The sequence below is a fragment of the Chelonia mydas genome, chromosome 1 (assembly GCF_015237465.2).
Source record: "Chelonia mydas isolate rCheMyd1 chromosome 1, rCheMyd1.pri.v2, whole genome shotgun sequence".
NCBI lineage: Eukaryota > Metazoa > Chordata > Testudines > Cheloniidae > Chelonia > Chelonia mydas.
The window spans coordinates 223,272,871-223,298,205 of record NC_057849.1 but is presented as its reverse complement, the minus strand read 5'-3'; the positions used below and the strand labels follow the sequence as shown (position 1 = coordinate 223,298,205).

Below are 25,335 nucleotides of genomic sequence, written 5' to 3'. Positions count from 1 at the left end.
GTCAAATTAAATCTGTGGCCATGGGGATACATGCAGCTCATAGGATCTTCTTAACTATGGTGGTAATTTTGTTCTCATTAAGAATATTTTTCCATGCTCTCTTTCTCAAAGTGTCCTATGTAGAACACAGTCATATAGGGTGACCAGATGTCCCAATTTTATAGGGACAGTCCCGATATTTGGGGCTTTTTTTTTTTAATATGGGCTCCTATTACCCCCCCCCCCCACCAACCCCATCCTGATTTTTCACACTTGCTATCTGGTCACCCTATCGTCATATTATGTTTGAATACCAAACGCCTGCATTTTTTTGACTCTGAAAAAAAAAATCAAATATTTTAGAGTCATACATTTTGGCCCCCTGTGCTTTGGCAGTGTAAGTGAAATGTATTAAGAATGGGATCTTTAAATCATACTGTACTGCTGTCAGACACAGGCAGGGATCTCTGCATCATGGTTCATAAATGATCTGGAGAACGGGGTAAACAGTGAGGTGGCAAAGTTTGCAGATGTTACTAAACTGCTCAAGATAGTTAAGACCAAAGTAGACTGTGAAGAATTTCAAAAAGATCTCACAAAACTAAGTGATTGGGCAACAAAGTGGCAAATGAAATTTAATGTGGATTAGTATAAAGTAATGCACATTGAAAAAAATAAGCCCAGTTATACATACAATACGATGGGGGCTAATTTAGCTACAGCTAATCTGGAGAAAGATCTTGGAGTCATCGTGGATAGTTCTCTGAAGACTTCTACACCGTGTACAGCAGCAGTCAAAAAAGCAAACAGGATGTTAGGAATCATTTAAAAAGGGATAGAGAATAAGACTGAGAATATCTTATTGCCCTTATATAAATCCATGGTATGCCCACATCTTGAATACTATGTACAGATGTGGTCCCCTCATCTCAAAAAAGATATACTGGCATTAGAAAAGGGCAACTAAAATGATTTGGGGTTTGGAATGGGTCCCATATGATGAAAGATTAAAGAGGCTAGGACTTTTCAGCTTGGAAAAGAGGAGACTAAGGGGGGGATGTGATAGAGGTATATAAAATCATGAGTGATGTGGAGAAAGTGAATAAGGAAAAGTTGTTTACTTGTTCCCATAATATAAGAACTAGTGGCCACCAAATGAAATTAATGGGTAGCAGGTTTAAAACAAACAGGAAGTAGTTCTTCACTCAGCGCACAGTCAACCTGTGGAACTCCTTGCCTGAGGAGGTTGTGAAGGCTAGGACTATAACAGGGTTTAAAAGACAACTGGATCAATTCGTGGAGGTTAAGTCCATTAATGGCTATTAGCCAGGATGGGTAAGGAATGGTGTCCCTAGCCTCTGTTTGTCAGAGGGTGGAGATGGATGGCAGTCTTGGATGATGACCCAGCACATGTTGTTCATTTTAAGAACACTTTCATTGCAAATGCAAAGAAGGTACCAATGTGAGATTTCTAAAGATAGCTACAGCACTCGACCCAAGGTTTAAGAATCTGAAGTGCCTTCCAAAAATCTCAGAGTGTGGTGCATGCTTTCAGAAGTCTTAAAAGAGCAATACTCCAATGTGGAAACTACAGAACCCGAACCACCAAAAAAGAAAATCAACCTTCTGCTGGTGGCATCTGGCTGAGATAATGAAAATGAACTGCACTGCTTTGGATTGTTATTGAGCAGAACCCGTCATCAGCATTGACACATCCTCTGGAATGGTGGCTGAAGCATGAAAAGACATATGAATCTTTAGCGCATCTGACAGGTAAATATCTTGCTTCCTCCCACATTTAATTTTACTTATCCCTTTCACTAATGTTGAAACGGGGAAAAAAAAGTAAAATAACTAAAGCCACCCTTCAAAATAAGAAAAGTAACCTTAGCCTGCAGTGTATATACCTATGCTGATATAATTTGTCTGCTAATCAAATTTCACATCCTGCTATGGAATATTTTAGCAAGCACATCCTAGGGCCACATCCTATAGTCTTTTACAAATGAGGAAACTGAGGCACAGAGAGGTTATGTGTCACTTGTTACCCAAGGTCACACAGTGTCAGTGGAGTTCAGAAATAGAAACAATATGTCCTTGCTCTAAACACTACAAAATACTACCTCCCATAATTTGATTATGCACAATCTCACTGTTGACTTGTTGCAGAAGATTTTTTATTTCCCAAGTTTATTTTCTTGAGGCTACCAAGTAAACATTGATAGCACAAAGAGAAATTCATCCCTTACATTGAATCAGTGCCATTGCTGTTGATGTTATGCTGTTGCTCTTCCCCCGATTAAATTAAACTATCACCTAGGTTCTGAGAAATTGATCACCCTTGAAGAAATGCTTTATGGTTACATTTTTCAATGTATCAAGTTTTTTTCCCTTTATTTTAGTGGGTACAAATTTAGCTTAGATATTAAGCCCTGATTCTGCTCAGCCTCACTTACTGTTCTGGAGCCTTAAAATTCCTATTGGCCTCCAGAGGGCTTACTGCCTGCTCAACAAGGTGAATTCACGTGACTACCCTTGAGCTCATGAAAAGAAGAGACACTTCCTTGCTGCTGGTTAGGAGGGGTTTACAACTGTGCACAAGTTGTCCCAGTGACTTCAGTGGAACTCCTTGCACAAGTAGAGATAGCTTACGTTAGTGAGATTTTGCAGGATCTGGCCCTTTATGTGATGATACTGTTCATTAGGAATAATAAGATACATGTTCTGTGGGGTCTTTATTAGGTTCCATTAAATTGCAACTGAAGCTTCACACATAGAGGAAGGTGAAATATTGTCCTGATAGAGAATGTGTCATTTGTGTTCATTACATTTTTATAAAATATAGATGCTACGTGGTCCTTTATCCAAGTATTTTCAGTGTACCTAGGGAGTTTTTTTCAGTTATATCTTCTTTTGAATACATCTTTTTGTAATGCTTTCTGTCACAGTTCCTAAGGTAACAGCACCTCTGACCCCTTCACAGCACTTCATTTGTAATGAAAGAGTTGCCAGGGATCAAGCAATTTTTTTACATTCATAACTGATGCAGCAAGCCCAGAGGTGCTGGGGCTATGAACTGCCAAGCCTAGACGTGCTGAGGCTCAGCCCTGGCAAGCCCCAGCACAAATTAAGCACTGCCCCTTCAAGGCTTGCCTGAGGACTCTCCACTTAGGTCTCACGCCTTTAGCCATCACTGTTCTCGGTATGGAAACTAGCGGTCCCTCCCTCCAGATAGAATATAGGCTGCAATTGCTCCTACCATTCACTGTGTTTAGTTCAGCACTCGCTGTCCTGTTCTTTCCCAGGGGCTATGCCAGGGTTAGCTAACCAGCCTTCATAAAGCAAAGTATTTATTTAGAACAAAAGCACCCCAAAGAAAACATATCTTGAAAACAATAAACAGCTTATATGTAAGTGCCTTTCCAGGTGTCATTTTCTACATGAAAACCCTGGTAGGTTTCAAAGTCCTTCAAACCCCTTTTGCAGGGTCAGTCTTTCTTGATTCCAGAGTCAAATCAGTACTTGCGCAGAGTGAGAATGACCCCGTTTCTGTAGCAGGCTGCCCATTTTATACAAGTCTTAGTTCTGTGTTTGTTGGGCCTTTTGAACCTGGTGAAAACCAGGATATGCAATTTCCTCCTTGGGGTGGTACTTTTACAGACTTGTTTGCCTGTCTAGGGATTTATGTTAATTTCCCATTAGTGATGTTAGTTCTAGATAGTTTATCTTTAGTGACTTCCCCTCAGTCATTGCATTGCTTGTCTTGTTTCGAGAAAAAAAATAATCCCTTCCCATCTGGCAGGTAACATACCAGGTGAGAAGGGTCACGTGTTTTCTCCTAAAAATACATCAGTTTTCCCAATTCTGCACATTTTTAATGCTTCTTCAGTAGTTAGATATCCCACAGAATGCATATGTCCTCACAGATGCCCATGGATGGATGTGCATATGCCCCACAATGATAAAAAGTCAATTAAACTGTTTGTATTCCTTGTATTAATGATATAACATTTTCCCCCTTCCCTTTCCTTTTATTATGGTGGTGTTTCTGTCCATTTCCCTATTTAGGAAGCATGCCATTAGCTGATCTGGCTTATTCCCCTATACTTTCTTTTAGTGGTGTCATTGTCACTATCTGAAGATGGAGGAAAGGATAAAGAAATTAAAATTGTTGTGTTACCAACCCCTTGAGATTTTTACAGCCTTTTAAAATAGGGTTGAGGTTTTCTCTCAATAACCTGTACACTTGTAACATCTATTGGCTTGATTAACCTACATTGGTGGTGGGGGGTACCGGAAGTGACCGTAGTGACCCATACCAGTATGTTGTAAGAGAGAACAAGCAGGGTTTGTGCTTCTGCCCTCCCCTGAGGTTTCTACAAGAGGATGGTGGCTTTAAATTGCTTTTGAGGCACCGCGGGAATCCCGTGGGAAGAGACTTAATCAGCATTTTCTCTGGGCATCACGGCCACACAACTTCCCTGGTCTGAACCATCCATTTCTGGGGCTGGTTTGGTTGGCCAGTGGTGCAGAGGTTGCAGAAGTTTTTTGCTTCTTCAAACCCATATCGGGGTGAACTTTCTGCTGCTGGGGCAGAGGCCAGTATACTCCGTGGATGAATCAAACTGCATGTTATATGATCTGAAATAATAATACTTCACTCTTCTATAGGACTTTTCATCAATAGACATCCAAGTGGTTTACAAAGGAGGTCAGTGTAGTGAAAAAGCTGTTTTTGCTGCTCTTTTCCAATTCCCCAGACATCTCTTGCTGGTCTACCTCCTTCCACGTACTCTTTCTGTACCCAGAATTTAAGAGAATCTGTTTGCACTCTTCTGTTCACATCTTTCATTCTTTCCCTACTGCTCCCTCCGCCACCCACTCTTTTTGCTCTGCTCTTAAACATTCCTGGGATCCAAGGGTCTGTGACTGTTAAACATTAAATACAAATGTGTTTATAGTGAATGTAAGGATTTTGAAAGACCTTGGATGGATCACTCTGGAGTCTGTCGTCATCCATTTGTCTTCATAAGAGATACAGAATGGGCCCCTGTTGTGCAGACTTCCCCACACTGCTCTTCTAATGTAACTCAATTCTGATCCAACTAATTGAGGTCAGGGTTGATTCAGTTTCCATGCTCATTCAATATTTACTCTTTGCTTAGACTGCCAAGTACTGTAAAATATTGTGGTGGTTTTCTGGACACCTGTAGGAACAATATTTCAATCATCGCTTATTTCGGACAGGCTACTACACACCTTTAATGTAGATTTTTGGTCACATGGAATAGGACTGGTTTTAAAGCAGGAACCAACAGGGATGAAGGGCTTTCCCTCCCACACTAGTCCCCTAAAACATATGCTCCCCCCCCCCCCCCCGATTTTCCAGTGCACCTATTTAGACTAGATTTTAAATTTAAATGTTTTTTATTAGTGAAGTTAAATTGAGAGTTTAAAGTGGGAGGTCTAACCTACAAATAGGCCTAAACAAATCAATATTGTGGGTGTTCGGACGCAGAATGCAGTTCAGATCTGTATGTCAGAATTGATCCCTATCTCTATAACGGACCAAAACAAAGCCACATTTCTTCAAAATCAGGATGCAAATTCTGAGGTTGGGATACATGTCTAATATTAGATAAACTTCAAAAATCTCAGTGGTATCACAGGTGCAACTCAGCATGTGTGAAAGCTTCATTATCTGCTTTAAATATAAAAGGCAGAATTTTGTTTTGATAATGTTGATCTTCAAATCTATTGCTACCAGTGAAATGCTTTGGTCATACACAGATGTCACAGCAGAGTCATTCAGGATTGGATATTTGATTGACACACAAGGTTGTAAGGCACGCAGACAATCTCACATCCAGTACAACACATCACATACACGGCTACCACTCTGAAACTTGTCACATCCAGTAGTAATAAGGATTTTGATAGCTGATATCTGAAGAATGATAGTAATCTGACATTTGTTTATTACAGAGATGAGGTGGGTGAGGTAGTGTTTTTCATTGGACCAACTTCCACTCTACTCTGCACTGTATAAGGCTTCAATTGAAAAACTTTGTTCAGTTCTGGGCACCACACTTTGGGAAAGATGTTGGCAAATTGGAGAAAGTCCAGAGGAGAGCAACAAAAATTACTAGAGGCCTAGAAAACATGACTTATGAGGAAAGATTGAAAAAATTGGGTTTGTTTAATCTGGAAAAGAGAAGACTGAGGGTGGACATGGTAACAGTCTTCAAGTATGTAAAGGATTGTTATAAAGAGGAGGGTGATAAATTGTTCTCCTTATCCACTGAAAACAGGATAAGAAGTAATGGTCTTAAATTGCAGAAAGGAAGAGGTACATTAGACATTGGGAAATACTACCTAACTGTCAGGGTATTTAAGCACTGGAACAAATTACTTTGGCAGGTTGTGGAATCTCCATCACTAAAGGTTTTAAAGAACAGGTTGGACAAACTACGTTAGGGATTGTCTAGATAATACTTAGTGCAGCGGACTGGACTATATGACCTATTATTGTCCCTTCTAGTCTTACATTTCTATTATTCCCTTCATCATCCTTGGAAATAAATTGAAATACACATTTTATATTACTATGTAAGCTAGAGCTGGTTGGAAAATTTCAGTGAAAATGTAATTTTCCAGAGTTGTCCTCCTCTCCCCCCCGCATTTCTCAGCTAATTGTAATATAAACATTTCCAGGAAAACATGGGAATTAAAGCTGTGCGAAATATTGGCACCGAAATGAAAAAACAATTGCATTTTCCCCTGTATCATGTTTGTTTCAACTCCTTGAAAATGGAGTGTAATATGACAGTTTTCACATCAAGAATTTCATTGAAGTGGAAAGCAAAATTCCACTCTCTCCCACCCGAACTTGAAGTCAGTAAAGATTTCAGTATTATTTATTTGTATTGCAATGGTACCTGGAGGCCCTAGTCCTAGACATTGTACAGACACATAAGAAGCCATCACTGCCCTGAAGACCATACAATCTACTACTATTTGTCTGGTGGTTTTGTTTGGTTTTTTGGGTGATGTGCTGGCTGTGTTTATCACATGGGTGTGAAGTCACATGGTATTTCTTCAGAATTCCTGATTGCTGGAGCCTACCTCACATGATCACGAGGTGGTTATCTAAGGATAGGATTGCTAATTTTGGTTGGACCTATTATGGAGATTTAATCAAATGACCTAATGTTTAATTAAAGATTAATCTTTAATTTCTGGAGACTTCAGGCCAATCCTGGAGGGTTGGCGACCCTATCTAAGGTGGGTTATCAGAAGCCATTTTAGTTTTTTGTCTCAGGCCTCTTGCAGGAGGAGATACATTCTCAGAAGATGACACATCGGTGGGAAGGTTGAGGTGTTCTCAGTAAGGCACAGAGGACTAGCATTTTAACATAATTATTATTTAAATATTGTACAGTTCTATGACAACAGCCACCAGAGCTTGATGTTCACTCCACTGTGCAGCCCAGAGCCCTGCCTCACAAAATGGAGGATGACTATTGGTTACCGCAGCTACACCCACATCATTACATAAGAATAGCAGCTACTCTGTAGAGGGGGAAAGTCTTGCCATTCACCAATGACTCTGCATGTTATAACACACCACTGCTGCTCCTCCTCCCAGTGCAGAAAGGTAGCACTGGGTTGGGGAAGAGGGTGTTGGGTAGACAAAAGGAGGGCACATTTGCCAGTAATCTCAGTTTGAACAGGACAGTCCTACGTTCTTTAATTTTGTCTCAGGCGCCCCAATCTGCCCTCTCCCAGGACTCAGAGAATTTTGGTGCCAGTTCATTCAGTCCACCACGAAAGGGCTGTTGCTCTTCTATAGCTAAGACTGGTAGAAGCTGCTTCTCTTGCTACATCCCTGCTGGCTTTCTTTCTCCCTGATCTAAGAACTTTGCTGCAGGGAGAAGGCAGGGGACCCTCACTCACTTCCCGAGCAACAGCAGGAACAATTTCAGCTTCCTTTTGCAGTGCTGGTAGGTGCTTGTGTACATATTTAAGGTATGCATGTGGTGATGGCACCTTATGATAAATAATACTTACCAAGTACCTCTGTCCAGCTCATCTGCCCGCTAATCCATATTCCCTGGAATAACTTCCATGATTACATGTCTTAGTGACTTCAAACATCTACTATTTAAAAAATAAAACAAACACCCCTCCCGCAACACTGCTGGGGAACTGTTTCATTTTTTTTAATCCAAATGTGGAAATTTTCTCCCCCAAATTACATTGTCCCAATGCCCAGAAAGCTACAATGGTCAGTGTTCAATTTTGGCTCAGTGACACATTTAAGATCTTCATAAAACAATTCTTTATAGCAGTATATAGGGTAGAGTTCCAGTCGGACTCCAGTTTGTTTCTGGCTCTGGTAGAGCCAGAGAAATGGAAATTTAATATCAGAGATTTAAATATCAGAAAGCTATATATGGTGTTACTTACTGATTTTAAAAATATATTATTTGTCATTCTCTTCCTAAAGCTTGTAGAGTAGTGTTTATGATACTATCAGATCCTGGCCTTGCAGGCAGAGGGGTACAAAAAATTAGTACCATGTAAGATTTTTTAAAATTATAAAATATCTTTTTATATACATATGTTTTTTTAAATTCTAATATATACCTTGCATGGTTTTTTCCCCCCATAAAATATGTAGCATATGTAGAATCCATGATAGTGTGTTGACATTGAGGTTTTATTGGCATTTGTGATATTACTCATTTGTGTCTTTACAATACATGAGTCTTGTGGCTGTCCCAGAATAATACATATAAAGCCATTATACCACAGCATTTTACATTATCTCTGTGTAATACATTTCCAGTGTGCATATAGAACATAGTGTATATATTATATAATTAATAGGTGTGTTTATTTTTTCTTCTCCACAGACGAGCAGTGACAAAGATGGCAGCTATCTTACGTCTGCTACACATTTCACAAACATGAATTTTTGCACAAAAACAGTGCTCTGTACATACAAGTAAATGGATGTGAAAATCCATTGACCAGAAATTTCATGGAAATGTGAATGTTACAGGCATGAAGTTACATTACACTACACAGAATAAAGAATTTTTCAGGCAAAACTTTTGCACTTCCCACCCCGCCCAAAGTCCTTGGCATCCTGAACTCAGTGACCAAGAACTTGAATGTGTGCAGAGTCTGACTTGCCCAGTTATATATAGACAGGGCACTGTGATGAAGGTTGCCATAGTCACTGCCTCTGCTGTGTCTTCTCTGTAGTTAAATGGAGGACTACTGTCTCTAGATCTGTCATTTTAATAATTTTCACATGCACTAAAAATCACACAAAATTATTTTAATGGGTAATAAGATCACCCTCAAACATGAAACCTTAAACCCAAACTGCGATAGTGTGGGGCAGGAACTGCAGGAAAATGATCCATGAGCAAACCTGTTATGGCTGGAGAAACAACCTGGGATTGCCCCTTTAAGAGCATTAGACTTAATCCATCTCATCTGCAGCAAAATCACCATTTCTTAAACTAACAAGTGCTGTGAAACTAACTTTTCATACAAATGTGAAAAAAAAAAGTGTCCCACTTAAAATGTCTTTCTTAAAAAAAAAAAAAAAAAAAAAAAAAAAAAGAGGAGGAGAAGACCAGGAAATACAGATTATGTGAAGGGGATCTCATATGATGCCAGTTGAAAGGTAGCTGCTTTGTAGCAAGTATCAGGATATAAATAGATATGCCAGGTGAGCTTTAGTATTTAATTTAAATCTAATTTAATGAAAGATGAATCCCAAGGGGTAATGTTGAGGAGTGTACTTCATTTTTTCCTCAATATGCCAAATCTTCCATTTTTCTGGTCTCCGAGGGTGACATCATTATCTGTTTTCTTGTGTGTACTTTCTGATCTGGTAGTAAGTACAGACATTCCTTTAAATTTCTTTGTGATACAAGTTGGCAAGTCTAAATAGTTAATTCATATATATCAGATTGGTAACTTTCATTCTAAAAACCAGTATGCTGAACTTTGTCTATTTTTTGTCACTGACTCACTTGTCTAAATCTATTGTAGTTACAATCATTGTATAAGGTTTGTGTGTATTCCATTTAATTATTGGAATATCCACTATGCACCCAAATAAGGGATACATATCATTGACACTTTGCAATGTCTGTTATAAAGTTTTGATATGTGTAATAAGAAGTTGTAATTGAGTTGGGAGACTTCATGCTCAAGTCAAAACATTCTTTAAAATACTTTCCAAAGACATTCAGGCAAATGATGCATTAAACTTAGATAACATGAAATAGTGTAGTGTGTGTCTCTGGGTGTAATAACTAGAAACAAATGCAATACTGAATTAGCATGTGCTTACCGCTGGTAAACAGAATTTACCTATCCAATCTAAGTACTAATATTGCACTCCTTACCAAAGTATGTGATTGCCTCATCCCATCATACTTCTCTGCAAAATATTTTTCAGTGACAGAAGAACACTGTTGCAAGATAGATGTTCTGAAACTGTACTACAATGAATCAAACATCTGTTATTTAAGAGTCAGGCATGCAAGAATTAAGAAGATTGGAGTCCTTAGTTCACCCTGTTGTGCCAAACAATGAAGAAATTATCCTTTTCAGAGGGTTTCACACAATTGGTAAATAATTCATACTGCTCTAAAAATACCACTAAAATTAGGGGCTGTGTACATATATTGATGCAAGTAATTAGTGCATGGTTTGTATGATATTGTCACACTGTCCAGAGTGGTTTATGGCCATGAGTGCCAGCCTCACAGTAGACTGTCAAAAAGCAGGGCAGACACCCCAAACTGGTTGTATGTTCTATATTTAGATGTCACCAGCCCAGGAACAAATGTTAAGACCAGAATGCTGAAGATTCAAACACAAGAAATACTTCTATGCATTAATAAAGTTAAAAATATGACAGTTATTTTGGCTGTGTGTTGTAAAACCTTTTTTACTTTCAGGCTGAGCAAAATGTGTGTGTGACGGGGTTGGGACTTACCATCACGGCGCCTCTTGCTGGTGACTCCGGGAATTAGCTCAGTCCATGTGGAGCATGCTCCGCTGGTGGTGTCCCATCAGTCTCTCACCCTCCGTTGGAGTCTGGACCCACGTTGCTCCCCACTCAGCGGCATCCTCTTCAGGACACTGCCCTCTGGCAGTGCCCCTTAGTCCACGCTCACCCCCTTCCGGGTGGGGGCTAGAAAGAGGGAGGTGTGTTTAAGAGCAGTCTCCTGGTTCGCCCCTGCCACAGTGTCCAACCACACCCCAAAGTCTAACCCCTTCCCTCAGGGGTCTGATGCAGTCCGTTATGGCCACTTCCCATGGCCAGGTCCAAGATAAGGGGCAAAAAGTGGGGGAACTCAGGCCCACCCACTACTCTGGGTCCCAACTCAGGGACCCTCTAGCGACAGCCTCCCTGCCATCCTTCTCTCCCTGGGTCACTTCCCCTCTGACCCCTTTGCACCCTCTAGTCCCTTCTGGTCGGGGCCCGCAGTCTGGCAGGTAACAGGCTGGAGCCGAGCCGAGCCGAGCCGAGCCGAGCCGAGCCCTGCCCTGCCCTGCCCGTCTCCATGCTCAGGAGACAAACATTCCCTGCTGGAAGTCTGGGAGGGACTGACTGTTCCTCTCATGAGCAGCCTTTATATAGAGCTGAGCCCAGCGCTGATTGGCCACCTCTTGCTCAGCCTGTTTGGCTCTCTAACAGGCCCTCCCTGATTGGCTGCTGCCTTGTGCAGCCGCTCTGGCCTGCTGTAGCCCACTCTCACAGGGGGGTGGGGCACTCGCCCCACCACAGTGTGCCTTTAGGTGGCTTAAAGTATTGTTATTTTTTATTATTATTAATATATCTGATGTACATCCTGGATATACAAGAGAGACTATAGCTGGAAAAATCTGAACAGTATGCATGGACACTGTCCATTAACAATTATTATGATATACAAATATAGGACCTAATACAGGATTCTTCCTACTGACATGAGCTTTGAATGAGGCACAAAAATATCCCCCTTTTTTTTGCATTTGTGTAGAAAATAAAAAGGCCAAAACAAAAATAAGCGCACTAATATGAAAGCAGTCTTACAGAGCGCAATGGGAAATTAAACAAGAAAAATGAATCAGTCTGCAGAATGCAGGCTGTGCAGTGTTGCTATTATGCTGCAGAATAGTAAACAAAGAGGATAAATCAATATACTATCCAAAACTAAAAATGGGTGTTGAAGAGGTTGTGTTAATCATATGTCCAACCTTACTTAGCACACAGTAAGATCTGAGATTACTACAGTTTTTCCCTATACTTAAAATAAGAACTCTCAATAGACACTTTGTGGTTACCATTTGCCTAATGTTGACTTTTTAATAGCTTCTGCTGGGTATCTGTACAGGAAAGTGTTCGTTTATGAGAATTTAGGTAAATGAAGTTTGCATGCAAAGTAATCCAGAAGATTGGCTCTGGCAGGGGTGTACCATTGTGTCGCTTTCCTGAATAAGGGAAAAAACTAGTCAAAATCATCCATGTAGTAATAGGATGCAACACCACTGTCTTACTCTGGGGTTAAATCTGAACCATTATGCCCATGAAATTATGAAATTCCTTGAAGCTGTTTGTTGTTGAGGTTTCCCCCCCTGCCTAGAGGAAGGATATTTTAAAAAAAAACAACCCCATTCATTTACAGGTGGTACTGTAAAAGACAATGACTCTAAAATGAAAAACGCTTATCATAAATGTGAGGTAGTTTTGCAATATTTTGTTAATGATTATCCATATGAGTGAAATGTGAAGCATGTCAAATGCATACTTTTTTACCCCCACTGTCGTGACACCAGCAATACGGGATAACAAACTGTAAGCTTGCAGTGCAACAGAACAGCTTAGGTGATTTACCACAGCCTGCAAGCAGGCGTGGGAAACGCCTCCCACTTCACAGACATGCCACACACTATTTCAGTGTGGAACAATTGAGTATATTGTCTTGCTTGGCTGTTAAATTCAATGTTTGGAAGCATCCTAATTATCTATTCAAAATGTTTTACGCTGATGCTGTGGCAAAATCTGTACAAGCCTTTTGCATGTCTGTGTATGCAACACCATGGTGCATCTCCTCTTGTACTACCATAGACAACCTTCCCATTACATCATTTAGCATATATTTGTAATATTCATTCTGAATTTTTTTTTCAAATTATCAGTTGACACTATAAGTATAATCATAAATGTGATTCTGAGAATGATACTCCCTCTTAAGAAAAGGACTTTGGCAAGGAAAGGCATCTTAAATTAATAGAAAAAGGCTTAAGTCTAGGCCCAGAGATGAACACTGGCTGAATGCTAACTGTGGGATTTGGAAGATCAGATCTGCAAGCCACGGCAGCAGCCAGATTTACAGTAAGAGTCAGAAATTAGAAGTGTCCTCTTACTGCCATTGAAGTCAAAAGCAAAACTCCCATTGACTTCAGCAGAGCAGAATTGTGTCTTAGAAAAATTTTGGCATTCCTCATGGTGCTCTGAAATCACCAATATTTTCATCATTTTCACTTTTGGCATTTTTTCCTGTGATAGTAAGACAAGGCCCCAACCATGTAATTACATGGAGATCAATAATATTGGCAAGTAACAGGCATTTTGGTAACTTTAAAAATGTGATAGGCCTGTGAGTCATGTGGACCACATGTCTGACAGTCACAAATTTCCACTGCAAGGTCATTTCCAAATGGCAGTGCCAGTTCTTCTGAGTAGACCAATTAGAACGTGGCGGTTTTGTTTTTAGGAGCAGAGGAAAGTATATTCCAGTAAAAGATATTTCTGTGTGATCTAAGGGATGTGGCATTGAATTCCTTTGTTGCTGCCCATGTAAAAACAGCCACAGAAACATAAAATAATCAGGGCTGTCGATTAATCACAGTTAACCACACGATGAACTCAAAAAAATCAATCGCAATTAAAAAAATTAATCGCACTGTTAATAGAATAGCAATTGAAAAAAATATTTTGGGTGCTTTTCTACATTTTCAAATATATTGATTTTAATTGCAACACAGAATAAAAAGGGTACAGTGCTCACTTTATATTATTTTTTATTACAGACATAACTGGGAAAGGCCTTTCGTGGAGGGTGACATACTAAATTAAAGATTAACTAATTTAGTTTTCCATCGAAAACAATATTGAGCAGGATGAGGCAGAAGCCACAGAAGTGCATCAAATGAAAAACAAAAACAAATAAAAATAGACTTTGTACTAACATTAAACACTTTTGTATAATTCTTGTCTAAACTACAGGAGTCTAAAATCATCTTGGTGGTGTCAATATTAGTAACAGCCCTCCTCTGAAAAGAAACTGCTAAAATGGGTTTTTTTCCCTCCTGATCAGATGTGCTCAGTTTACCGGCAAAAAGATATCAGCCATACAAAATTTAGTTTGACTCAAACTAGGAAATTTGTTTTTTACGTTCTTGAATATCACATATAATATAGGTTCCACAGGTGAAATTATGCCTTCACTGACACCTGTGCATCCTCACTTTTTTCAGATTGTCTTCATTAACATCTGTGTAATCATTGTGTTTGGTGGGTTTGTCCAGGTGTAACTGGTTGATGATGCACCAGATGGAATAGAATTTAGCAGCTTACTTGTGTTGTCTCTTCAGGGCTAAAAGGAATAAAAAATAGTTGCTGAAGTATTCAGATGTGGCTGTATACCTATAGAGATTGGATCAGTTGATTAAGAAGGGTGGTGCCAGTTTAACACTTTTGAAAAGAACTATACTTAGAAAAATATTACTACTTTATTATAAATATATGAAAATAAATTTCTTCTTATTTACATAACACCTTTGATTCCAAAGAATCCAGAAGCACTCAATAAAATATATACTATTAGATACAAGAATCACTTCACCCTTCCCTGGGATGAAGGTTGGTAGTCAAGCAAACACTGCACTGCAATATCATGGAGGTGATACTTCGGCAACAGACAAACGGGCAACCTCGTATTTTTAAGAAAAGTACCATTGAAATCTTTAGTGACATTTTAAGGCCTTATGTGAAAGACCACATGCACAGGAAACTGCATGTAACTTGATCTCCGCAAGGCTGAATTAGCATTGCTAGGAAGTCTACATCCTTCAAATCTGAGGTTTAAACTCACCAAAACAACCACCTGGAAATAATGCCTTGTATACTATCACTAAACTAAAATGCTGGGTGCTAAAGTGGTAACATACAATGTGGACTACAAAATAGAGTGGTTAAATCAGTCTTTATAGTAAAATGCCCTTCTCTGCAACCATGTATCTAATTTTACAGGGAGTTACGTGTTTATATCAAGGGGAGAATAGTCTCCAAGTTCAGTTCTCATAAATAGTTGTTAGATCTTAGCAGCATTAGTAAATACAGTCCAAGCATCTTATCTGGGCTAAACTGATCAAAATCATTTTGTCAGATTTTTGATACATCAGTTATTGGTATTGAACTAGAGTCTATCCACTGTCCAATTGTAGACCCCGATTTTGCAGCTGTGCAGAGCCCCACCAACAGTGAGGCTCTGCCTGGGCATAGGGTCTGTCTGCACAAATCTAGTGCAGGATCAGGATCTTAGTTCTAAGCAATAATATCAAAATACCATTTCTGGCATCTGTGTTGTATTATATAAATCCCCGCGCCCATCCCCGGCAAATCTAATTGCTTTACTTAAAGTAGGACTTGCTCTTGCTATCTTAATAAAAGATGAAACGCCTATGTCTAAAAACAGGGGGGTTAAACTAAAACTCATGGTCTGTCTACACTGTGAAATCTGCAGGCTTTAATCCCAGTGAACAGTACAAGAGGAAATTTTGCCCAGAGCACTGCAAAAGAGTGGCATTCAAAGCATGGAACTTTTTGTGTTTTTCACATGATCTAGTGAAGAAATGTTTAAAGTGTCCAGTAAAGGCAACTTTACCCCCTCCCCCATCCCCTGAAAAAATAACAATACTAACAGGTGAAAATTATAGGTACAATATTATCTGCAAATTAATAAAGACAAAGAAGTAACAAACAGCAGCTGGGATAGGTAGGAGTAAGAGGGGATCTGGTTATTTAGGGGGTTCGGGGAAGAAATGTACCTTGCTATTAATTAAAATGTACAGAGGGATCTATAAAGTATGTAATATGTTGGAGGGGATAACACTGTATTCAGCATTTCTAGCTTTGATACTATACATTTGGAAGTTTTCTTTGAACTGTACTTATATCTTAGATTGGTCAAGGGAAACATTTCCCTTGATTAGACTGCTTGCCCATACTCTCAGGATCTATTTTAAGTGGTATCCACTGTTTGTAGAGAAGAATGGTATAGCTTTCTTCTTGGCCATCTCTGTTTCCCCTCCAGCTTGGAATTTAAAGCAAGACAGTTGGTTCCATACTATGCTGTGGCTTGAAGATCTATTCCTTTGTGAAGCCAGCCTGACTGGGACTGAGTAAATAATCACTCGTAGGATTTGGTTTGGTTTTGGTCTGTTCCCGTCACCCCAAAGATATTTTTGTTTAAATTCTAACTTCAGTTTAATGGACAAGTTAAAAGTTAATACGTAATTCACCATTATTTACAATTTAGTGAACTAATAAAATTAACTAAATGAGTAAGAGTAGATCTTAGTAAGCTAGCAAAGGGCTTATAAAGTAACTGAGTCAGACTGTCTGAACTTTATGTGGGGGAGTATGCAAGATGCCTTCTTTCCCTTGTATAGTCCCTGCAAGAGCCAGCATATGCTCTGCACTTATGGGACCAAAGGGACTGTTCCCTCCCTCGTGAATTTGAGGGGGAACGAGCACAGTGCCCTGAAAGAGACAAGGAGGCTATGGCACCATGCAATGGGATATGCACAGCGGGGTCAATAAGCTGCACATCATGAAGGAGATTAGCAGTAGGGGTGCTTCTCTTTCACTCCAGGGAACTCGAGAAGTAGTCTTCCCCAAAGATAGGCAAAGGATAGGAGAATGGAAGCATTATTATCCCCATTTTACAGATGGACAGCTAGGCAGAGGGAGATTACATAATTCCAAGATCACCCTGGAAATCTGTAGCAGAGCTAGGAATTGAACAGAGATCTTAAATCGTATATATGAGTGCCTTTAACCCAAAGAGCATCCTTCTGTTTCCACTGCAAAAACCTGGGGCAGGTCTGCGCTACATAATGTTGTGCACTGTTTTACAGTTGCAATATTTATTTTCAGAGGCGGCTGTATTGCAGAGGTGGGTGAAGCAATCCCTGTGTGTAATTTTTATATCCGTTTGTTGTTTATGCACTTTAGTTTCTTTTGGGATGAAAGGCACTATAAAAAAATGCAAGATCATTCTATAAGAATTTCTAAACTGAGAGCCTGAAGTTAGGCTTCTAGGTCCATATGTAGGCTCCTAAGTGAGTAACCTGATTTTGTGCTTGTGAGCTCAGCAGTTTGAAAATCTTGACCGTTATCTTTTCGCTTCTGCCTCGTTTGCTATATCTTTCTGCCTTAGTGAAATTCTAGTACACCTCTCAGTACTGTATCTAGCTACTGTGAATGAAAAAAGGGAGAGGTCAGGAGTTATAGCAGGGAAGGCAAAGAAGAATTCAGGGAGAGATGGTAGATAGAAAAGGCTCTGATTCCTTGGCGTTGATGAGCCTTAATTGATGTCGGCAACAGACTTAAAGATCTTGTGGAGAGAGTTACATTGAGTCTAGACTCAAAGCTAAGATGTAAACAGCTTTGTCTGAAAGAACTTCTCAGAAAGCGCTCTTATTGCAAAGCAGCAAATGTGACTGCTGTGCAACAATCAACTGTTTCTGCAAACGTTGGTGAAACTCTTTCTTTCGTGAGCCATATGAAATGTCACATTATGCTCCTGTGGCCGGATTTTCAGAGGTTCTGAATATCCATTGTGAGTGCCCCAGCCTATCTTCTGAACATCATTCATGATATCTTAAATGGATGTATCATTTTCTTTTCTTTGCCTGCCATAAGAAGTCACCTTTGCAGCCCTTTAAAAAGGGAAAGAGGTCAGGAGTTATAGTAGGAAGGTTTAAGGAGAATGCAGTGAGAAATGGTGAATAGCACAGGGATTATCCACCACAAACTATTGCTTAAAAACAAAATAAAAACCTACAGAATAACTGTGATTAGCTGGCCCAAGTGAACTATAAATTTGTGTTAGAATAGCAGACTTTTCTGATAGTTCTTCCCCTTTACAGTATACATTAACTATAATATAAATAAATAGCTATGGATTATTTGAGTACTTGTCCAGTTGGCTGTTGGTTAAATGACCCACGTTTTCCTTTAAGCAGTAGTTCTGCTACTCTGTAAGAAGCTAACAACATCCCATTGGTGAAATTCATCCCATTGTAAGGCATTTAAGAACTGCATTAGGCATCATGGTGGCCCTGTGTACTAGAGTAAATTTCACCCTTACAAAGCTGAATTGGGCTCTCTGCTTTTACTTGTATTTTGCCAAATTTACCTTCTAACCATCTTCCCAGACTTTAATAGTGCTGTGCGGAATTTTATGGACACTTTTAAAGCCTTATGCAACCCTTTGAAATTGTATCACTGATCATTTTGTGTGGAAACCATTGAAAAAACATTAAAAATGAGACTTTTTTCTTATTGAAATGGCCTTCTTAAAATCCGTCTGTACACTTTCCTTCTACTCATTGAAAAAATTATTGTGATAAAATTTAAAAGGTATGTTACGTTAATGCTAAATAAAGCATTTTCCCCAACTCCTTTGTAGGTCTGCAGAAATACATGGTAATTCCCTCTGGACCAGGAGTCATAATAATTTGCCTTCAGTCTTCATCCCTGATTTTATCACCATGGCAAAACACTGCCAAATTTCTGCAACACTGATGTAGTCATTGCAAACAGCATTGATCTAGACAGGTCAGAGGAGGACAGACATACCTTTTCTTCTTCTCATATTTGCCTTGTTGTATGCTTTGGCCCAGCACTAATTTTAAACATTGCAAACCCAGATGAAATAGAATCAACAATCTAATCAACAGTGATGTAAGTGAGAAAGGATTTAAAGACCAAGTAAAAAATTAGAAAACTGAAATGTATGCCATCTGAGTGAGTTAAATTACAAAGTAAATATCAGTGGGTTTTCGTGGAATGGTTGGACTGTTTCTTCACTTGTCATTTCAAGGAAAGTTGAATTTCATTGGCTAGCTGGTGGCGGTTGTTTTTAATAGAAGGCTATGTGCCTGATCCTGCAGGCTGCTAAGTGTCCTTGGCTTCCAGTAAAGTAAATGGGAGTTGAGGATGCCAAGCACCTTTGCTTGAACTCAGCCTAACAGCATGTTGTGGAGGCTGTTTTCTGCTTCCATTGGAGGTTCCTTATTGGCAGACTTTGCCTAACCTGTTTTTGAGTTAGCTACACTATTGTCTTTGACTGCTGATGCCAATTGGCAATGAACCACTTTCATACCTCACTAAATTCACTCTAAAGCTTTTAATTCATGGTCATATTATGGTTTGGGGTGGGAGGTGGAAGATGCTCCTCACTTCCTCATCCAAACTCTGCAATCTTGTTGCAGTAATTTGTGTGTATATTATGCTCTAAGGTCACAGAAAAGTGCTGTTTTTTCCCGGTGCTCCAGATCATCTACAAACTATTCCCGGTGCTGCTTGCATTTGTATTTATTATGAAAATGTGGGAGCAATTATAAAATACTTGTGTATCATATGTGATATAATGAAGCCTTTGAACATGTTCTGCAAAACATCCTTAACTGTTATTTCTTACCAGCCTGTTCTTTAAAGCCAAATATTGAAAAGGATACAGATCTTGGGCCATGGACCTCCAGTCAGTTGCACACATACATACAAGTAATCTCATTGAATTCAGTGTGACCACTCTAGTGTGTGAGTGCTTGCAGGACCAGGCCTTAATTTTTTATAATTGAAATGTTAATATTTTCCCAGTGCAAGTTTGAATGTGTAGGATTGAAGTTGGAGGCTGACATGGCAGAAGCTGAGGGCTCTAAGGTGACACTACAATCTGCTTTAGGGTGGGATATCGGCATACTTTGCCTTGCTCTTTTTCATCTCTTTGCCCAAAACATGAATTTGCATAACAAGCTCAAATGGAAGCAATTCCAGGAGCATCTGAGGGTAAAATAAAAGGGCACTAAAGTCATGAGGAAAAATGAAAAGGAACTCCTATTCCCCACCAAAAATATTCTTCTCATCCACATTAAAAAATGCATCCCACTGGTATGTTATTTTCTCTCCTTCACATGATTTTATCATCCTCTCTCTTACTGTATGCATTAGTTTGGTCTTTTTCTGTGCTGAAAGATGAGCCCACAACTAATCTATGCAAGTGAAGCACCCCATCTGTAACTGTTATTGAGAGTGAGACCTTTTCAAGGCCATTACAATAAAAGCCTTTGGTATCTTTTGTCCCTTTATAAGAATGTGTAAGGACAATGATCATTTAAAAATAGTACTTTAATATAGACACATCCTGTCCCAAAGTGTAATTTAGTAAAATTCTAATACAGTTCACTAAAATGCAACTAAATTACATTAATTTTGGACTACTGTTACATTATTTACTCTAGGTTTGCAGTTATGTCACAATATTTGGCTGCTGAAGCTCAAGAGGACTTTAATAGATGCAATTTCTGCTTTGTCTTTTGCAAATTCTCAAACTATTTTAAGATGCTGCACTTTTAAAGATTCTCAGATACTTTTATGTTGTTTCCATGCTTTTACTGTGGCTTTTTAGGTAAAGAAATGTGATGAAGGAAGATGGTTGTTCCCTGACACATTCTACATTTTGTGTCTGTCAAGTGCTTTTCTAAAGTGTTTTTTCCCAGACTGTGTGTTTTGCATGGGTGGGACAGTGGGTCATTGTTAGCCTGTTAGACACAACTCAGTTTGAATACCCTTCAGTAGTTTGTGAGGCAAGTCAGCTCTATTTGCATTTGTTCCAGTCACAAAGGTTTATAGGTCAGCAAAGGCTGGCTGGAAAAATTCAACATGCCAATGCACTATTCTTCTATGGTTGTCAGGAATTTAAACGTGCTGGTTTTTATATTTCTTCTTGGTCATGAATATATGATAGCACAGTCTGAAGTTGCTTTGTTTCTTGTGAGCTTGGTACCAGCTGGGACTAAGATGGAGGACGTGACTTGATGCCAGCTTCCCTCCCCCCGCCCATTTCTTCTTTTGCCTACACTAATCAGCAGCACATAGAATGTCAGTACATCTGGAGGCAGTGAGAGGGCAGTGCTCACCAGTACACTGTATTACAGCTGAATAAAGGATAACATTTGTCCTTTCAGAAGACATTGCACTAGTTTAATCTCCCGTCTATTATTTCCACTTTGTATTTAAATACATGCAGGTTACATCCTGAAGTGTTTCCTGTTCACCTAGGTACAAAAGCTGCATTCATCTCATCCTTTCTGAAATGACAGAGTAATAACAGATATATTCTAAAAATTAACATTCTAACAATAATTCACACTGCTATGTCCGTATCATCAAGTTAGCACGTAGCACACGAAGATGTTTAATTAAAATGATTTTAGAGTATGATATAACCAATTGCCTGATCTTGAGAAAACGGCTTGCAAGCAGATATTTCCAACGCAAATGTAATAAAATAGCATCTGCCAGAATGCAGCATTCGTTTGTTTGTTTTTTCACAGTGCCAGTTTTAAAGGATGTTTAGTCTTTAACAGAAGTTACAGTCTTTTTTTTTATTTTAATAAATGTGTCTTTTACACCCTGTAATTTGATTTAATTTTCGAACACATTTTGAAGGGAAGGTCTCTCAAAGAGGCTGGCGTCTAATATCCAGGGGAGCTCAGGCAAAGTTACAGTATTTCCATTAGTTTGATTGTTAAATAAACTCAAGTTGAGTTTATTGATTTCAGTTACAAAGGTTGTTCATCTCATAGCTGTATCTGGAGTTTTGATATTTTTTTTACAATTGTATAAAAATGTGCCAAACCTGCTTTAAATGATCTCATTTAAATGAGAATTGTACCCCCTCCCCCTTTCTATTTGAAAGAAGTTTTCTGCAAGATATAGACTGTTTTGAGTAATAGACTGCATAGACAAGGAAGGTTATATCTGTAAACTACTGAGACTGTGGCTAAATCTCATATTGATGCTTCCATTTGAAACAGCCAAGAAGACCCGTTTACATTTGAATGTATGAATTGCTGCCAGGTTGGTGCTGTCTTTCATGTTTATAGATTTAAATTCAGCACATGGCTTTAACTCTTCAGCTGCACTAGCTGCAAACAATTACTCCAGATAAAATGTTGAGGTATAATCAGTTCATTGTCTTACCCATGCCAAGATACATGTGACCATTTAAAAATATGGTCAAGAGTATTCGTTTAAAATGCTACAGTTGATGGAACCCATGCAAATAACAAAACCATGTTTAAGATGGAAATTTGTACAAATACTAAACACTAGTCAGTTTTTGGCTGTTTTCACCTTGTTATCATGTACAGGAGCTCATTTCTACAATGTGACCATGATTTTATTTTTAGAATATTTTTAACAATTTTCTTTGAACACTGAAAGGTGCATATTGCTTTTTTGACTTTAACATGCAGTAAGGGAACTTTTAAAAGTTTAAACTTAAATGTAATCATGCTCCGAACTCAAATTTGAGTCCTAGCTTCATCACTGGACAAATAAACATTTAATTCAGATGTAAGTGACTAGAATTCCGATGTTGAGGCCTCATAGGAAGTGTGTACTGAGTCTCATTGGCCCCAGCTACTATTAAAGTTGCTATATGGACATAGAGGCATATGCTATTTTAAAATTTATAACTGCAGGCCTTTTACCCAGTCCTGATTTTTTTCTTATATTTACGAAATATTCCCATATTCCCAATTGTATGTTTCATCCTTATAAGGATCTGTGCTATAACACACTGTGATATGTGGATATTACTGTACCTTTGCTTGCAGCTATATTAAATCCCACAATAATTACCATGACTATGATAGTGCCTCTTCTTGTTATAACACTTAAAATGCGTGTTTTCTCCAACAAGGTATAGGAAGTAGAGTATTTCACATATGGTAAAACAGTCATTTCATTTACTAATAATTTAATTTAGCATTAGTTTTAGATTCACGCAAGTGGTGAGATAATCTGTAAAGTGTTCACTGTAATTAAAATGTGTTTTGCTAAATTAGAAAGTGTGTCTGCACAGCCATATATCCTTGCTATGGTTTTAAATATTTTTGTAATTGTGGGTGCAATTCAGGATGCTAGAGTCTCCTTATAACTAGCTTTTGAAATGGCTTGGGATCAAAAAGAAAAGAAATCCAGACTGTGATCCAAACACAAAAATAAACTTCTCTCTGCTCACATATTAAAAAATTGTCTTATTCTTTACTGTCTTTAGGACCATGAGAAGGACATCAATTGCCTTGGAAAGACCCCTCATAAATATTACATAAATGATTGTAAATCATATTTTTGGCTTAAGTCATTTTGACTCTACTGTGCAACCTATACTTTAGAAGTAGCTTTCTTTGGCAGGTTTCAGAGTAGCAGCAGTGTTAGTCTGTATCCGCAAAAAGAAAAGGAGGACTTCTGGCACCTTAGAAACTAAGAAATTTATTTGAGCATAAGCTTTCGTGAGCTACAGCTCACCTCATCGGGTGCATTCAGTGGAAAATACAGTGGGGAGATTTATATACACAGAGAACATGAAACAATGGCTGTTACCATACACACTGTAATGAGAGTGATCAGGTAAGGTGAGCTATTACCAGCAGGCAGTTCTTCTACTCTCAAAACTCAGAATAATTCCCACCCAGTAGATCAGATTTGCCAAGATAATTACTTGGTATTATTCTTTTAGTTTGTTTGTTTGTTTTAAAAAGACGTATATACACGTGTCTGTGTGTAAACTCTAGTGTTTTTAGAAATTTAAGGAAGCATTAACAGTGAATAGTTTTATACCATACAAAAAGTGTTGTTTCTTAACACACACCATTTTCTGGATTGGATCTGAAAAATACTTAATTTTTTAAGGCCCCTATATTGGAAAAACGGCTGTCATGTTCCTATCTGTCTCTCTCCATTCAGACAGATTCGGTCAGTTACAAAACTCCTGGATTACTGCTAAGTGAAGGCTAAAATTGAAGGCAGACACTGTTTGGATGCCTGAGTTGCAGCTGGGTGCCCTGGAATTAGCATATCATTCAGAGGTTGCCACCAATGCCAACAGAGTTTTTTTTAATAGGTTCACCCATGAGTGGAGGAAGGAAAGAACAAAAGCTGCTCATTGTATTTCTTGTGCTGTAGAAGAGAGGCAAGAACAAAACACTTAAACATTTTAATATGTTTAGTTGAAAATGTATACCTTAAATGAAGTGTGTGTGTTTTAGAAACATCAGGAGAGAATCCACAGTTAATATTGTGTTGAACTTTTTGCTTTTCCAGAGAACAAAATTAAAAAATCAGTCTTTTTTCCCCCAAATTTGGCCCTGACACTCATTCTTCCTTGTCTCCTTCCAACTAAATGACCAGATTCTTTGCTAACTCCAAATTTCACACACACATTGTTATCGCTTTTCAGAGGTGGGCAACTTTTGAAATTTTATCGTTAAACAAAACAAAAGTTATTCCCCTTATTCATCATAATGTTTCATAGGCATTAAGGAAAGCCAATGGATATCCATGTATTTACATGCTCTGGTGTCTGTCTACCCAGTCTGTCTACCCAGCTCCGCTTTTCCCATATACCCCACTCTCCCTGACCCAGGAGAGGCCGTGGTCCTAGCCCGTATGCAACCTGGCTCTCCAGCCTAGTGTTCTGGCTCTCCTCAGCTCTGATATGGAGCCAGGTCGGCCTCTTTTTCTCTGCCAGCCTGGCAATCATAATTGCAGGTTGCTCATGTAGCTAGCGAGTGACCCATCCCAATTCTGATCCACCTAGTCTCCCGCAGACAATACGGGTCACTTGGGAGTCCTGAATAGCAAAGGTTTGGTGCAGCAGTGGCTGCTCCATAGTGAACCATAGGGAGGCTCACGAGATGAGTATGTGTCTCTGCTGTGGAGATTTGAGCTGTGTTTGACAGGCAAATTTGCACGTTAGCCTCACCCTCTCCATGCCCCCTCTGCTTTTGCTGGGATGTGGTGGGAGACTTGCAGGCAAATTTGACTGACAAACATAGCTTAGATCTCCCCATTGTAGGCATACTCTCCATCTGACAAATCAGTGATTAACCAGAGAGGACCCTTGATCTGATGAACCATGGCGCACGTTGTTATATTTGCAGCCAACTATATTTTGAAAGCAATACACCCCAGTC

At 39.0% G+C, this 25,335-nt stretch overlaps 2 long non-coding RNA genes across 2 annotated transcripts in view; one reads left to right on the top strand and one right to left on the bottom strand.

Moving 5' to 3' along the window:
• LOC122463825 overlaps positions 1-11,474 on the bottom strand; it is a 131,748-nt gene extending 120,274 nt beyond the window's left edge. The window contains exon 1 of the long non-coding RNA XR_006287453.1: positions 11,009-11,474. This is a non-coding gene — a long non-coding RNA (uncharacterized LOC122463825). The remainder of the gene's footprint in view (positions 1-11,008) is intronic.
• The window catches only part of LOC114019152, a 353,232-nt gene that overhangs the window by 160,072 nt on the left and 167,825 nt on the right, over positions 1-25,335 (top strand). The window lies entirely within an intron of this gene.